The sequence below is a fragment of the Lagenorhynchus albirostris genome, chromosome 18 (genome assembly GCF_949774975.1).
Source record: "Lagenorhynchus albirostris chromosome 18, mLagAlb1.1, whole genome shotgun sequence".
Classification (NCBI taxonomy): domain Eukaryota; kingdom Metazoa; phylum Chordata; class Mammalia; order Artiodactyla; family Delphinidae; genus Lagenorhynchus; species Lagenorhynchus albirostris.
The window spans coordinates 2,287,059-2,304,821 of NC_083112.1; the positions used below are offsets into that span (position 1 = coordinate 2,287,059).

A 17,763-nucleotide genomic window follows, 5' to 3' on the forward strand; every position below is an offset into this window, starting at 1 on the left:
CCGGTAAATGCAGAGCTTTCAAAAGGAAAACTAACACTTCTTCAGAGGTGATGAGGCTAGTATTTTCCAGAATAGAACCACTATGTAATTGTCTTGGGTGACTGTAATTTATTTTGAGGTTTTGCAATCAGTGGTAGATTTTGAGGGGAGTTATTAAGAGATCATGACCTGGATGAGCAAAAAGCACACCCTCTGGTTGGCCCGGGTTCACTATTGCATGCCCGTGAAGGCACGACAGAGTCTGGAAGACTTGCTTGATTGTAGAAGACCCAGGTATTAAAGACAGTATCAGCTTTATTTTACTTTTGGCCAAATCTGTAGTGCTCTCAGTTAGTAACATACTATTGGAGCTGCTGTTCAATCCAAAAGCACTATAGAGTTCAGAGAGGAAACTCAGAATATGCATTTCCAGACCTGCCCACTATATACCTCCAAATCCACTGGAAAAAAAGACAAGAAACAAGAATATAGAGAAGATAGCTCCTCCACGCTAAAGTTAGGATAAGAGCCAAGTTCATACAACAAACTCAAGAAAACACTGCTTATAAGTACAAATTGAACCAAGCTGAGGGAGAACATTAGGAACCTTTCAAATAACACAATAAGTAAAGTAACCGTAAGAATTTTGACAGATTTTACTTGTATTCCCTGAACAGTTTTTAGATTATACAATTTTCATTCATGAAAATTAAAGAAAACATCAACTCCCTGACATAGAACATAGGACCACAGAAAGATATAAATGAGAAATTATATATCTAAGAGAAAAAAATTACAAGGAAAGATAAAATTTCAAAACATTCAACAAAACATGAGTAGAATTGACCTTGGAGAAAATAACATTAAGATATGAAATAATCAGATTAAAAAGAAGTCTTACAACTCAACAATAAACAGCTTAAAAACCCCATTTTTAAAATGTGCAAAGGATTCAAATAGATATTTCTCCAAAGAGGATGGCCATAAGCACCTAAAAAAGATGCTCAAAGTCATCAGTCATCAAGGAAATGCAATCAAAACCACAATAAGGGGGCTTCCCTGGTGGCGCAGTGGTTGGGAGTCCGCCTGCTGATGCGGGGGACGGGGGTTCGTGCCCGGGTCTGGGAGGATCCCGCATGCCGCGGAGTGGCTGGGCCCGTGAGCCATGGCCGCTGGGCCTGCGCGTCCGGAGCCTGTGCTCCACAACGGGAGAGGCCACAGCGGTGAGAGGCCTGCGTACCGCAAAACAAACAAACAACAACAACAAAAAAAACACAATAAGATACCAATTTTCACCCACTCGGATGGCTAAAATAAAAAAGACACACAAGACAAGAGTTAATGAGGATGTGGAGAAATTGGAAACCTCACACACTGCTTGTGAGAATGTAAAGTTGTGTGGCCACATTCTGGAAATTTAATAATGGAGTTATCATATGACCCAGCACTTCCACTTGTATAGCTATCCAAGACAGATGAAAACAGATGTGCACACAAAACTTTTGCACAAATATTCAAGCAGTATTATTCACAATAGCCAAGAGGTGGAAACAACCCAAATGTCCATCAACAGATGAATGGATGAACGAAGTGTGGTCTATGAACACAATGGAATATTATTCAGCTTTAAAAAGGAGGAAATTTTGACATATACTACACCATGGATGAACCTTATGACATTGCACGAAATGAAATAAGCCAGTAACAAAGGACAAATATTGTATGATTCCAAATAAGGTCACATTCTGAGCTTCCGGGTGGACATCAATTTTTGAGGGACACGATTCAAAACCTAATTATTTCTGTGTTAAGCAATAGTCTAAGAATATTTTCATATAATATGTCATTTATTCATCACAATAACCATGAGGTAGGTACTAGTAATTTCCAATTTTTTAGGTAAGAAAACTGAGCCATGGGAAGTACACAAAGCTAAGTGATTAAGTCCGTACTGACCGGGGACCATGGTCATATCTGAAAGCATGTGACTGCTCTGCACACTTTGCAGCACTGGCTTGGCTGGACACATTCTCGCATCTTTATTCTCTTTTGCCTTCTTCAGGAATTTTTCTACTTTCCCACTGAATGATTTATTTTTAAATATTTAGTCATTGATTCTTGTTATGTATTACTTCTAATGGAAAACAATAGTAATAGTTCGAATGTCCAACGGTTTGGGTTAGTAGTAAAAGATGTCCAACAGTAGGATTTACATTCAGTTAAAAATAATTTTTTTTAACTTCAAAGACAGTACATGTTCGTTTTCCCCAAAATGGATATATAAAAGTTATAATGGGAAAAAAAATATCCCTTATCTCACTCAGTGATAATCATTATTAAGACCTTGGGGCACACATTCCCATTCTACATATAGTTTCCTTTACATGGGACTGGTTTTGCACACTTTAAAATAAGCCTTCAGTTGGGAAATTGGAGATTTAGTTTGCTTACTCAGTTACTCACTGGTTCGCACGTTCAGTAAATGTTTGCTGAACACCTGCGATGTGTTGGAAGTGATGCTGGTTGTTAGGGGATGATGGTGAGTGAAACCTGAAGAGTGCTGCCCTCCTGCAGTGCACAGTCTGGTGGGAGATGCAGATTTCCATAAGATAATCACATGCACGAAGGAAACAGAGCCGTGATGGGTAAGTGCAGGCAAATAACGAGGGGGAGTGTTTCAGACAGAAGACACGTCATGAGCAAGTAGTCAAGAGCTGCTGTGAGTTAGCAGTGGCTCCCAGGGTGTGAAAGGACCAGCCAGCCAGGGGTCGGGAGGCGTGCCGTTTGGACATACGGGTGGAGAGTTAGGCAGGGAACGGATCTGCACTCTCTTATAGGCAATTAGAAACCTTTTGTATTCGTCCTAAGTACAGCTGCACTCTGTCCGAGGGTTCTGAGTGGGGTGTGACATCAATCCATCTTTTCCAGCTGCAGTCCTATTGCTAGACACTTAGTTGCTCCAATTTGTATGTAAGTCGTTCTAATAAATATCACATTATTAAAGTTTTTTTCTCCTACTAATCTTCTAGCACTGAATTGTTATTTGTCCCAACTAATTTCACATTTAATGACATTTAGATATTTTCCACTATTTACTTTTTGGGGGCAATTATTTTGTTCCAACACTTGTTTTATAAACTTCCAAAATAAGACACTATATTTGAAAATTTTTAATGATATTAAAAGGTAGGAATAAGATGTTTAGAGAAATGAATAAAAATGCATCATCCCACGGGCAGTATTTATGCCTCAAGTCTCAAATGATTGTCACAGAAATAAACGATTATGATGCACCAGATGAACAAGAATTAAAACCCAACAAGGGACAGGACTCTTTTTTGGGTAAATTGTTTTTTAAACATCTTCTCACTAACCACTTTCTTTTCACAATTTTAAGTTATTTTGCAATTGAATCATCTGGAGTGGTTGGTTGGAATAATTATTCATCCAGCCTTTGAACTGCTCCTCATGGGGAACTGACCAGCTCCTGAGAGAGCCAGCCCGCTTCTTCTTCAGGTCCTTAGAACTGGGTTTTCCTGGTGGCCTGTGCTAGTTTGCCTGTGTCTGGAACTGGTAACAAGGAGGGGATGATTGGGAAGGAGAGGACAGGGAGTTTGGCTTTTTTTTTTTTTGGAATGAATGAATTCTGAAAGTATCAGTCCTATGAGACAATTTTTGGTACACCTGGGATTATAAACTGAAAAGCAACATTTGACTCACTCTACAGTGGAGGGACATAGCTTCTTGACGATTTGATGACTTTTATCATTCCATTGATAATTCTGAAGCCCAAATTTAACCTATAGCTTCTAATCTTTCTTTTACTGACCACTTTTTTTTTTTTTTTTTTTGCGGTATGCGGGCCTCTCACTGTTGTGGCCTCTCCCGTTGCGGAGCACAGGCTCCGGACGCGCAGGCTCAGCGGCCATGGCTCACAGGCTCAGCCGCTCCACGGCATGTGGGATCTTCCCAAACCAGGGCTCGAACCCGTGTCCCCTGCATCAGCAGGCGGACTCTCAACCACTGCGCCACCAGGGAAGCCCTACTGACCACTTTTTAATAGCTGTCTTGAGGGTAAGTAGATTTGGTTTCTCTTTAGCCCCTGATTCCAACACAGGTTGTGAGAAGAATAAATTAACCAAGGAATGGATGAAAATGAGATTGCCGATGATAACGCAGGGAAGGAGGATCAGGACGGCTGGACAGGATCGCAGCTGTAACCAGGGTAATCGGACAGCCCTCACTGAGAAGGCTGCGTGTGACTCAAGAATTGCAGAAAGAGCCTTTCAGGCAGGGGAGCTACACGTGGGGGCCCCTTGGGGCAGAGGCTTGCTTGCCACGCTGGAGAAACGGCAAAGGCCAGCCTGGCTGAAACCCAGTGTCAAGGAAGAGACAGAGGCTGCACAGTGCAAGGCCGCCTCTGTGATGGGGAGACTGCAGGAGGGGACCGTGAAGGAAACAGAGGCAGGAAGTTGGGTAAGAGCCACGTGAGATTGGCAGGGGTACCTTGGAGGTCACAGAGAGTTCGCTGTGCTGTTCTGAGGGTGGTGGACGTGGGCTCGTTGTGTCGTTAGGCAGTGTTTCAGAAGGAAAGGCCAAGCCGCTTTTTCAAGACGGTGCGTTAATCTCGGTGCGCGTTCCTAGGTAACACAGAAAATAATGCTAAAATTTGCAATCCCGCTGTAACACATAAGGGAAACCAGAGGCTGTGAGGAATCTCTGTATGTTGTAAACTAAACAGAAACAGTCTAAAACCGAAATTGTGTGTAAGACAGGGCAGAGAGAGCAGAAGTAGAAGGGAACCCAGCGGGAACCGGCAGAGGCCTTCCTAGCGATACTGCGTTAGAAGTGGTCAGACCGTTCACGCTCTCTCAACCTCCTTCTCACGCCTCCAGCCAGGCTGCAGTGACAGAGGTCTGCCTCTACCTGGGACTCGGTGGGTCACAAAGACACACGCAGTGCCCCTCAGGGCTGGTTACGGCTGGAAGGAGCTTGGAGAGCACACAGGAGACCAGCCACCGTGGTACCTGACAGATGGCTCGTGAAGAGCGTCCATCTTCTTACTGAGGAAAGGCTGGACGAGTCACAGCAGCACACGCTGCCTCCCTGCCAGTGGGCTGTAGTAACAGACGCAGCACGTACATCCTCATTCAACACCTGCCACGAAAGTGAGACAGGTTCAACAAACTGGAGAGCTTACACCTGAAGAAACAAAGTTCATAGTGCAGTAAAATAGAGCTTTAAAATAATACTTTCCTAAAAGCCAAAGGATGGTATCAATAAAAATGTATCAAAGGAAAATGGACACTGAAGAAAAGAGATTCAGTAAGCTAAAGAATTAAGCAAGAGGGCTTCCCTGGTGGCGCAGTGGTTGAGAGTCCGCCTGCCAATGCAGGGGACGCGGGTTCGTGCCCCGGTCCGGGAAGATCCCACATGCCGCGGAGCGGAAAGAATTAAGCCAGAGGATTTTCTCAGAATGTCATACAAGTGGATAAAGCGAGAGAAATCATGAAAGAGAGACATAGAATAAAACCAGAATATCCAACATCTAATTAAAGGCAGTGTCGGTGGGAGAGAATGTGAAAAATATATATTTCAAGAAGCAATAAAAGAATATTTGAAATCATGGAAGAGATGAATTTTCAAACTGAAAAGGCCAGTTAAGTGCTGAGTTGAATTTATAACGCCAGCAAGCCAGCCTCACCTCTCAACACAAACACAGGGAATCAGTGGCAAAGTGAAAATCTTAAAATTTCCCAGAAGGAAGGAATAGGTTATTTAAAAAGCAAGGAGAAACTGTTGGACATTAAACTTCTCGGCCACACTCAGTACTAGGAGACAATGGGGTAGTATCTTCCGTATTCTACGGGAAAACAACCTTCAACATAGAATTTTAAGCTGAGACATTCAAGCCCTATTTAAAGGGTAGGAGTAAAAATGACAATATTTTTGCATGCATGGAGCAAAAACTCTATCAACTATCTACCTTTTCCAAAATAGGTATTAGAGGATGAACATCAGAAAGAAGAAAATAAATCCTTGAGGAAGAAGCATACAAATATTAGAGATTTTTACTATTTACTATTGAGCCAAATGTATTAGATATATGTGTGTATCTGTCAGAATTTAAATCTGTAAACATTATAACATGTACAATTTTATACCCATATATTTAAACACATTTTAATTGCGATGAAATTGACAAAACCTAAAATGAATCATTTTAAAGTGCACAATTCAGTGGCATTTAGGCTGCACCCCATAAGTTTTGGTACATTGAGTTCTTATTTTCCTTTGTCTCTAAGTTTCTTTCTAACTTCTCTTGCGGTTTTGTCTTGAATCCTTTGGTTAAGATTATGTTGTTTAATATCTAAATATTTAAAAATTTTGCCCAGGTTTGTTGTGGGCTGTTCAGTTAACCTTCCAGTGTTTTGAGGAATGTCCCATGCTTTTCTACCCTGAGGGAGATCTGGTAGTCCCCAAACAAGATAACATAGACACACACAGTTATTTGTGCATCCGATCTGCCGTGTTTTCTCCAGAGCAGGGTGTCAGGGTCCTGCACTGGGAATGTGGGCTGCCAGCTTCGGGATGGCTGTGAGTCGGGGGGGGGGGACAAAGCAGTTAACACACCACAGATCTTGCCTACCACTTCTGGTGGATTCTTTGTAATTCAGGATTCAACTGGCTGCTGCAAACCTTTGACCACTTTCCAGAGTTCTGACCAAGTTGGTTCTGTTTCTGCTTGATATATTGATGGTTCTTCGGAGGCTCGGGCACCCGGAGTTGCCCGCCAGGTCATTTTTGCTGATGTAAGTCTTCCACACCCACTTACTTTTACACTGTGGGGAAATGGTAAACTTTGCTGAGAAAATATAAATTATAATTGGCTTGAGAAAACGTAGAAAACTAGAAGAGAACCATAAATAAAGAAGAGATTGAAGTAGCAATCTAGCTATGACCCACAGAGTAGAACAAGGCTCTGGAGATTTTCCAGTTGATTTCTATGAAACTCCCAAGAAATAACTAATTCTGAGCACAGAAGAAATCATCCCATGGGAATTTGGAGAGCATATGGGAATAGAGCTTAGGTATTAGACCGAGGAGGATGGAATTGTAAGTTTCGATCTGCTATTTATTGATGTAAATAGTCTCACACAGGATTTGGGACTTAGAGTGCTGATTTCAAGACTTGGAACGGCTGAGTTGGCTGGTCGTTGCCTGGACCTGGTGGTGGCTCACGATCAATGGCGGGGTGGGGATGGGGCAGTGCTGGAAGCTCCCTGACATCCTCCAGAGGAAGGTCTCTGAAGGCTCAGAGAGTAAGCATGTCGGACTGGATAGATCGTGTGTGAGCATCTCAACTTCCCCATCAAGTGAGATAACCTGAGAGGCCCTTGGTCTTCTTGGAGTTCTCTTGAACATCAAGGTGGCCCGTTTCCCCGGTGACATTACACTAATGGGACCTGAGTGCAGAAGCTCCTCCTGGGAGTCCAGGCGCCTGAGCCTTTGCACTGTCTGTTCTCTACAAGGACACTCTTGTCCAGACATCCCACAGCAAAGCCCTCACCTCTGTTAGGTCTTCATCCAAACTTTTCTTTTTCAAAGCGACCTCCCCTGATTACCCTATTTAAAACCCTATCTAATGTTACATGCATTTAAGTAAGAGCACATGTGGGGATAAAGGATGAACAGATGAACAAAATATTAAAGTGAGAAGGGCTTTCTGTGGACCTACGACAATAGTACACCATTCATTGTGGAAGATCATTTATCTCAATCTTTGCATCTAAAAACCAAAAAAGAAAAACAATCTTAAAAGGACATCATGCATCATAGTGTAAAATTGTGTATCATCTATTTTATTTATGCATAGACACGTGTATAGTGCTGTGTAAAAATGTGCCTGCCTTTTCCCATATGTGGTGTCTCTGGGGAAGGTGACAGGCAAGAAACGAGGGTGGTTTGCAGTATTCTTACAGCCAACATGGGAAAGTCTCAGTGTCCATCCAGCCTTCATCGTGGGCACTTAGATGCCTCCCATCGTTTCTGTGTCTTCATCCAAGTGTCATTGCCTAACTTTATTAAGGAGGCAGAGAGGACTTGGGCGGGGGGAACAGAGGTGAGGTGGGGCAGCTCAGGGACGGCTCCCCACCCCATCCCAGGACGTGCAGACTGCGTCCAGCAGGGAAGACAAGCCACGGAGATGTTCTCCAAGGAAGCGAGCTCATGGTCGTTTTCCTTTATAGGAATCCGTCTGACTATCGTAGAAAGGAAAAGAAGAAAAGATGGAAGCAGGGAGTCCTGTGCAAGGCCAGCGTGTTTCTGGAATGCGCAGACGTGATTGGGAGGGACAGACAGGGGCACCTAGAATCAGCATCCTTGCTTTGTTGTGTGGCTGACCATGGCATAATCCAGCACAGGAAATAGAACTGGGATGATCGCATCTCATTCTGCCTCCAGCCTCAGTCCTTGACCTAGCACAAAGTGCATGCATTTTGCTGAATTAGGTGCCAATCATCACAGACTGAAACGAGGCACAGTAAGATAATGAGAGTCAGCTCTCTGCCTCTGCTCTCCATGAAGTATACGCCTTATTCCCAAGGTCTGGAGGAAAAGCTGCTTCACCTGATGCCTTTTCATTGCTACCTACAGTCTGTAAAGTATCATGGTGGCCATTTTCCCTTCAGAGTGGTAGTAACACATGCATTGCATTTTCTTTAAACTGTATCAATTGAACTTCTATGAAAATAAATGATTAAATACTCACACAAACTTTTATTTTAAATCAACAGCCATCATTACATAGGCCTTGATTTATCCTACATAGAGTAAATTAAAAGTATGGAAAAATCATAGTTATTCAGGAATACAAAACAAACATCTAAATGAGTAAATTAAAAAATAAAATAAAGGTAGTATCCCCGTAGTTTAAAAGAATGGCTTTGGTAACATTAAGTGAATAAATGTTAAGAAGAATATCTGGTCCATGTCGTAATTATCAGTCAAATGCAAGAGTCAGACAAATTTACCAAAGTGGGCTATGAAGCAGCGATCTTCATAATATATTCAAAATCTTAAATTCATCTTTCTTGGTTTTTACCCATATAGTTCACAAAACTAGAAAATTTAATACATAGAAAATATGTATGCATGTATGTTTTAAAATTACTCAGAGTAATGATACATGCAACGGTTTGGCTTCCAATCCATGCATATTTAAAGGCCAAAGATGTTGGTACAGTGTTTTAATTAACCCGACGTTCCCCAGGGTTAAACAGCAGCTCAGGGGAAGTGACAGAGACAAATGGACCCACGGCAGCTCCTCGTCACCTGCGCGTCCTCCCTGGGACCCCGCGTCTGTGCTTCTCTCTCTGGATGCCCCGAGATTCAGTATTCCATCGTGGAAGACATGTCCCTGAAACATTAATTCCTACCGTTCATAACTCCCTTGAGTATTACGAAGGGGAAAAATCACATTTTTTAAAAAAATGGTCTTTTTTCATGGTTTCTGCATTTGGTAGCAAATTAGAGACTCTGGGTCCTCATTATCCAGTACTCTTTGCTCGCACTTGGAGGCGGAGGGAGCATCAAAGGCGGCGCAGAGAGTGAACTGGGCATCGCCAGTGGGACCTGGCCTCCCAGCTGCGCCCCACCGCTCCCAGCGGCCAGCCGTCTGTTCACCCTGCAGAGGACAGGGTCTCAGGGCTGAGGCCGGGGGGGGGTCCCCCGAGCGCCCTCGGTTACCCCGGGTCAGTGTGCATAGCGGTGAGCTCAACACAAAAACAACACGAAACTTAAAAATCTAAAAGCCCAGTTGAGCGTGAAATCGCCACCAAAGAGGACGTCAACAACTAATAAATATTGCAGGTGACCCAGAATTGGCATGCGGTTAAACTGAGAACATCCGTTTTCATTGCGAAATAATCAGCGTCACTCTGCATAAGACTTCATTTAATTGTCTTGAACCTAATTTCATGTACTAGAAAGACCACTGTAGTAAAATTCTAAGTAAAGGTTTAACCATGTATGAAACTTGTAAAAATAAATAAATAAATAATAACAATGCTTAATTACTGTGATTAAAAAAAAAAGACTTCATTTAAGGGACCCTTTCCCTTGAGCTTGCTGGAGACCCACGCCCTGGGGCTGTGCTGTCGGGCCCAGAGCTGGAGCGCGTGCACCCCGCCTTCCCGCAGGAAGCAGGGCATCAGGAGGAACAGCAATCGAAAGGCAATTACCGGGCACCAGACCGGCACAATCTGTTCAAGGGACTTGTCCGCCGGCATGGGGTCCACGCGCGCAAGAAGGACCGGGTAAGGGATCCTTCCTCAAGCCGCAGAGTTTCCCAGAGATGCCGAGGGATTCGTGCCAGGTCTCTCGGCCAGAAGGAGAGCAGGGCTGCACCTTTCCTTTATTTATTTATTCTTTATTCTCTGTGCAGAAGATTTCTGATGTCCCAGACATTCAGGACCTCCATTTGATAGAGCAGCCTGCTTTGGGGATGTTGACAATCGGTATTTTTCCTCTTTGCCTTCTCCCTGGAGATTATGTTAGACAAGTAATTATTATATTAGCCAGAGTTAAGGCAAGAGAGAAGAAAAAGCAAAACAAGACCCGAGTTAAAGAGAAAATATGTACCTGGGCAGGTAGCAATGCAGACATTTCTTTCTGGAGGTCCAGCTATTTCTATTTCTATCTTTGAAATCCAGCTAATATTTTAAAAGAGGGCATACATGATTCTTGGTGTAGTTTTACTTTGTTAATTTGGCTAAAAAAACTAAAAAACTACTTTAACAGGATGACTGTAAGAAAGATAAGTTTCATTTATGCTTATCAGAGGCATTTACAAGAAACAACCTAAGTTTTGCTTACACAATACAAGAAACAACCTAAGTTTTGCTTACACAAACCAAGTTAGTTTATAAAATAAACTAGCTGCAAGTATCTGTTATGTGGCTTAACCCGTTTTGTCTCCATGGGGAATTTGCATACCTGGTCTCCAATTTATTTCATTTAAGCCCACCTGGAAAGACGTCAAAGATAGGTTGTTGCATTTTAAAAGTTTTTGCAGAAAAATAGATATGGAATGTTCTTGTTTTATAAAATAGATTGTTAGCACATGTATTAAAAATGACCTTTAACTGGGTATTTTTTTGCACACTGGAGAGTAACGTGGTGGGGGAAGAGACTTTTAAAAACCTTTTGAATTATATTTGTCTCTCTCATTTATTTATTATAACATTATCAGAAACAAACGTAGATTAAAAAGCAACATATAACAGGCCTATCAGACAAAGTCTCACTAAGAGGTTGTTATTATAAGTGAGGGACAGAGGTTGAATAGGGGAGGGAGATGATGACCCCTTAATGTGAGAGAAAAATAAGACTCTTCCACCTTTGAAGTCAAACCAAATAGCGCTACAGGCAAATCCTTCCATGCTTTCCCCTGTTGCTGGCAATGTTTATCTTCTGGTTTGCTTTTCAAACCTCTATCAAACTTCTGCCTTGAACCTCTGATATTTTTGGACCAAAAAGAGAACTGAAACTTCTAAGTAAGAAGTATCAGGTGTTAGACCCTGCCTGGTGACCTTCAGTCACAGGGAGTGAGTGGCTGGTCCAGTTCAGGTCCCGAGCAGACACGAGTAACAATGCATCTGTACATCTCTCAGCCATGATCCTTCGGAAGTACCTCTATGATGACAGCTCTCATCAGAGCGTTGAATTAGTCGTGGTTACATCCTAGGGAAGGAACTGTGCCCCAGCACACGGAGTTGGTAAACAATCTCCCATTTCCCCGTTGATATTTTGTGAGATTGTTACTGACATAAGTATATTCAAAGTTACCAAATCGAAGGGAAGAAATAAATGAGATGTTTACAAGGATTACAAAATTTGGGGTGGAAATTCTTAGCGAAAATGCCTTTGAAGATAACAGGAGAGAGAAGCCAAAATTCTTGACAACTCAGGACGAAAACACCTCAGGAGATACCATGGAAAGAAAGGCTGGATGACCACGGTCACAGCCACAGCTGCAGTGAGTTCAAAGCTGTCTGAACAGCCAGTGTGAACCTTCCGAGAGAAAGAATTCACCTTTTCCTGATCTCTGCACATTGATTTCACGTTGCTGGACCTTGACTAACATCCTTCGGTTTTAATCCACCAGTGCATAGATCCAGTCTGCCAACAGGGGTTTAAATATGTAAGAGAAACCTCCTCTGAAGCATGGAGAGAAGGGTTTTCCCACTGCCAAGGAACCGGAGCTCTGTGTTTCCCAGGAGATTTTGCGGAATAGTTGAATTGATGGTGCAGTGCAGTCGTGCAGTCAGTGTGAGAGGGGCTGAAGGAAGAGTGGTCTCTCCATCCTGGATCAAGGATGTCACGGAGCAGCAGGTAGATCCCAGCTCAGGAGCTCAGTGGATGAAATCCACTGCTTAACCTCACTCTCCTAACAGTGAAACCAAGGGCAGTAGATTGGATCAGCAATGGACAAATTTTTATATTATATTTTTCAGTTTAAGAAACCCCTTGTAGAAGAAAACTGTACTTTTTAGAATAAACAAATAAAAGAGATACACTTGTCCAAGCATTTTCTCTGAAGCAGCCTGGGAGGGTCTGGTGGAAGAGCGAGAATAAATGCATCTGAGTTCTCCCAGCATCCCCACGGTTCGGCCTCAGGTCTGCCTGGGTCCACAGCCTCTTACTCAAGTGCCACTCATATTTACTATAGTTCTTTGCAGATTTTCTTACTTAACACCTGAAAAACGGTCCCCCTTATAATACACATGCCAGTGTATTTCATACTCCAGTGTACTTAGAAAATGTAATAAAATTCAAAATAAAGATAAATGAAAAATAAAATTAAAAATTTAATTTTGGGGGCTTCCCTGGTGGCGCAGTGGTTGAGAGTTTGCCTGCCGATGCAGGGGACACGGGTTCGTGCCCTGGTCCGGGAAGATCCCACATGCCGCGGAGCGGCTGGGCCCGTGAGCCATGGCCGCTGAGCCTGCGCATCCGGAGCCTGTGCTCCGCAGCGGGAGGGGCCGCAACAGTGAGAGGCCCGCGTACCGCAAAAAAAAAAAAAAAAAAAAATTAATTTTGTTTATAATAAAACAAAATTTATTGAGTGCTTTTATATATTAAGGCATTTTTCTAAGTGTTTTTGCAGATATTAACTTATTTAACAATCTCCATAAGAATTCCGGGGATCAGGTACTATTTTTACCCCCTTTTTATACTAAGAAAGTAAGGCACAGGGATTTAGGGGTATTTTTAAGGACTAAATGGGATAACAGCTTATGTTTTTAACACATTTAAGAGGGAAAGGAGTTAAAAAAAAATACACAGACACTTATAAAGAAATACTTATTCAGCATCATCCTTAAGAGATTTCCATAAACCTTATAGGAAAATATGTAGTACACATGGAAAACACTAAAATAGTTTCCGACCTAATGGTATATGAGAACGTAACGAAACTCGGTCCAGCTCCGATGAGCTCGTTTACAAATCGACCCTCCAGGTTAGCCTCTCTCTTCCGGAAACGCAGCATTGTCCAAAACTGTATTCGCTTGCGTCTGTCTGCCAACTCAGAGAAGCAACTCACCTCCAAAATGCTGGTAATACATGTGGATAATGACACATGAGAAGACACTTCTAGTGCTCAGTAAGGAACGTCCGCCCTCGCCCTGAGGATCCAACCAAGTCGACCTGCGAGGATGTGCCGTGGCCAGGACCTGTAGAGACTAGAGCAGGGCCCGCACGCAGAGTCCCAAGCAGCTGCTGACACCTTCTCCCTCCCTCCCCTGTCTGCTCTGTCTTCCTTCCCTTTGTCCCCTGGCTCGTCGTGGCCTTCCATTTCCCATCAATGAATTCCCCTTTTTCCACATCTGGCTCGCCAGGGTCCACTCGTAGGGAGCCTCCTACACGGACCCCATCTCTCCCACTCCATCCCCTTCATCACCTCACCAGCCTCTCTTGAGGGGAATCCGTGTGGTGTGAATTCTACAAAAGGCTGGCGGAGCAGAAGAGCACACAGAAATTGTACAGTGTTCTCCGTGTCCAGTCTCATCAACGGCAGCTGTCTTGTAAGCAGCTCTTAGAGAGGCTGACGCGTTTGCGCTGCCCCGAGCAGCCTGGGTTGACGTGCGACTTTATGCAAAGCACACCCCAAATGTATGGGAGGAACACAAACGTTTCTTAAAAGATCCTTTCTATGTTTGTTGAATGAATGATGGACAAACAGATGAGTTAAAACGTGCAGAATCACCGTGATACAAGACACAGTTAAGTACACGGATAAAGTGAAGTATAATCTTAGAATCTGCAAAACATTCCACTTTGGTTTACGTATTTTCCATAATGATATGTTACTCTATAATCAGACTTTAAAACATGTGGTTTCTCAGAATTTTATAAATTTGTATAAATTTATAAATATACAAAGTCATATAAAAATATATGTATATATTTTGTATATAAATATATACATATATGTATATATGTATATATAAATATACAAAGTCAATTTTTATAAATTTGGACAATAAATAAACAAGAAAATAGTTGAGCGAGGACAAGTAAGACTGGAGAGATTTTTTCCCTGGGATGTACACTGACACCCTTTTTCTTTCCAAACCACATTTTGCATGTGACTCTTTTAAAAGTGTGTGAAGGAACGAAGATGGATATATTCATCTGGATATGGTCCTGCTCTTGGGGTGAGTTCCCTGAGTTTTTAAAACTCTTTGCTCTTAAATCAAGTTCACCAGCAAGACCAACAGAGCAAGAAAGTTTTCATAGTTGGAATCCACGTTGCTACTTTATAACGTCCTAAAAATCTTTTTTATTTCCTGATAGAAAACATTCTTAAAGACAAAAGTAAAAATCAAAGTATTGTTAGTGATTTGACCAACATATTATTCACACATTTGAAAACTAAATTAAGAGAGCAAGATAAAATAGACTAAAACGGTTAACAATCAACCTAATGTTTAACATTTTGATCTCAGTTGTTGAAAGACAAAATACATTTTCAAAGTAGAGCTGGCTGCACATGAAATTGCAGTGGGGAAATTTTGTTTTTGATGTTCTCCTTCTCCAGTTTCGACAGGGTGTTTCTTTATCGCTTGTTCTTTCAATCTCTCAGTCTGTCAGTGCCATTCCCTCTATGAAAAACTTACTCCTGGAAAGAGATTCATTTATTTCATGACTTCAGTGAACAGATACTTTAGCCAAGTATCATGCTAGGCGTTGTGGGGTGATGCAGATGTGAGCAAGGCGTCGTCTCTGTCCTTGTGGAACCTCCAGTATCACCTGGTGTGTGACCAGGGGAGGATAAGCAGAGCAAACTCAGTGTTATCAAAAGGATTATTTACAGATAGAGTGAGAGGGCGTCAGAGCAGAAGTATACTTCTGATGGATCGCAAGGAAAAATCAGTTGTACTTTGATAAGCAACTACACCAGAAATGAATGAATAAATATATTCTCAGTGTCAACACTCAATATTAAGCATTATTATTCCAAGTGGAAAGAATAGCAGGGTGAAGCAGTGGATTCCCACAGAGGTTTCTAGGAATATAAAACTGAACCTAAAACACTGGGACACGAATGGAGAAGCACTCAAGCATTGAGTAAAGCTTTCAGGTTCACGGGACGTAGAGTCTGTTTTAGGAGACCACTGACGGTCAGTTCAGAGAAAACCGGCACTATGGGCATTATGCTTTTGGAAGATTAAATGTGTAGCCCTGCAAAATGGATTGAAGGAAGAGAAAGTTTCTGGAGGGGAGGCCATTTCGAAGGCTACTGGGACAGAGCCCGTGCAGGAGGTGGGAGAAGTGTGCACAGAGCAGAGGTATGGAGGTACAGAATTCAAGGTGTCTGTGACAGAGATTAGAACGAAATGTGACGTCACCTCCAGCTTCCTACCTCTCTTTATCTGTCCTCTTCCTCGTCCTGTGTGATTTTGTTCATCAGTGGTCTTCGACGTTTCAGCACCAATCCATGGAGGTCTCACTCTGCCCCAACTGAGCATCCCGCTCTGATTAAGTCTGAGGTTGGCCATCCCCTCTACATCTCCAGGTCTTGCCCTAATCCGCCACTGCCCTGCCCCCTTCTGCTCCACTAAGACTTGCAGATGCATTTCCCCAGATAACTCCCCCGCCTTCAGTTCAGTAGCATCATTCTCCTCATTCTCCTTTATGCTCCCAGTCGTATTGGCACTGACTGCATATATTTACCTTTTTTCCCCTGTTCTATTAGTTTGAAAGTTTTTATTAGACTAGGACGATTTTTAGTAACTAATGCATGAACAAGCTACTATGCGCATATCTACTCTGCGGGATAAATGCATCTTTAACTGGTAAGTGGGTAATTATAACGGTGAGAGATCAAAGTATAAAACTCCATCATATGGTATATGTCTTCTATTCTGAGAAATATTATTGTGTTTGTCAACTCAGTCAGTGCTGTGTTTTGTTGAATAATACATTTCTAAAATTTATCTGGAATCAGATGTGAGAAATTTGAACTATAGGCTTGAAAGTTAAAAACAGTTTCTATTCCCAGAGAACCGAAAGATATTAGAAAAATCCCTACTTTAGCATCTTACTTTTTAGATATGATATTCAGTGACAGATTTGTACATTTTCTTGTACAGACATTAATTTTTTTCCTTCAGTGGAATACTGAGCCACTGCCTTGATTCCAGTAAGTATCCAATGATGAATGAATATTTTTCTTTCTGGTGCTCCTAAAGATGTCTACACTTGCCTCAGTTATACTGCTGAGGCAATCTGGGTTTCCCACTAGCACTGGCACTCTTAATGTCTGCTTTACTTATTTTTGTTGATAATGATATTAAAGAAAAATGCAACTAAGTTTTGACTAATTGAGCAACTTCAATTTGATATACAAATATGGTAACAGCACCATCCGGCTGTGTTTTTTTGTGGGCGATAGTCTTCAAAATTTACAAAAGTTCTAACTTTGTATAAGGAAAGCCCTTTAAGAATATCAATATCTAATAACCAAATTTCAAGTTGTTAAAAACTGAATATACATAAAAATTGCCTGTTCTCTCAAAAGCACGTGGCCTACGTTGTCTTGGAAAAATATGTTTTCTAGGAACCAAAGAACAATAGCTATGAGACATTTTAGCAATTATCTTATGAGAAAGAAACAGAGGCCCAGAGAGGTAGAGAGATTGACACAAAATAATGCACTTTATAAGGCCCATAACGGATACGTGTTAAACATAAAAATCTTCCTTCTCTGTACTAACCCAATTGCACTTTTAAACATCTAAATTTGGTTTTTTTAGTTGTGGTAGAATACCCACAACATAAAACTTGCCATCTTAACCATTTTTTCTAAATTTGATTTTAAGCACTAGTATTGTGGATCTCTGCCACAGCGCATCAGACACTGAGCTTTGAAACGGGTACCATTTCTTGCTGTGTGGACTACTGCTAGAGGGGCTCAATAAATATTTTGCCAGATAAGTAAAAAAGTATACTGGTGTTTGGGGGCTGGGAAGGAAAGGAAGAATCTGGAAAACAACTCTGAACCTTGATTTCAATTTCTGCCTAAGATAAACTCTTAAATATAACTTGACTTTTCAGTAAAACAAGTGCCTTTAAGTTAGGACGTGTGTGTCTTACTGGTCCATCTCAGGGTCCACTTTTAACCCCGATCCCTACTGATTTAAGTGCGTTAGGAGCACAGACAGCCACCATTTCTCCAACTCTTACATCCATGGCTGGACACACAGTGCAGCACAAAGA

General features: G+C 42.0%; 1 long non-coding RNA gene across 2 annotated transcripts in view; it reads right to left on the bottom strand.

Moving 5' to 3' along the window:
* Positions 1-7,844: 7,844 nt before the first annotated feature.
* LOC132508933 (uncharacterized) overlaps positions 7,845-17,763 on the bottom strand; it is a 221,797-nt gene continuing 211,878 nt past the window's right edge. Inside the window, exons 10-12 of one of the 2 annotated variants that reach the window (XR_009536831.1) lie at positions 10,621-10,691; positions 10,221-10,520; positions 7,845-9,397 (exon numbers count right to left, since the gene is read on the bottom strand). This is a non-coding gene — a long non-coding RNA (uncharacterized LOC132508933). Of the gene's footprint in view, positions 10,521-10,620; positions 10,692-17,763 lie in introns of both variants that reach the window. The other variant, XR_009536832.1, reaches the window with a different exon arrangement.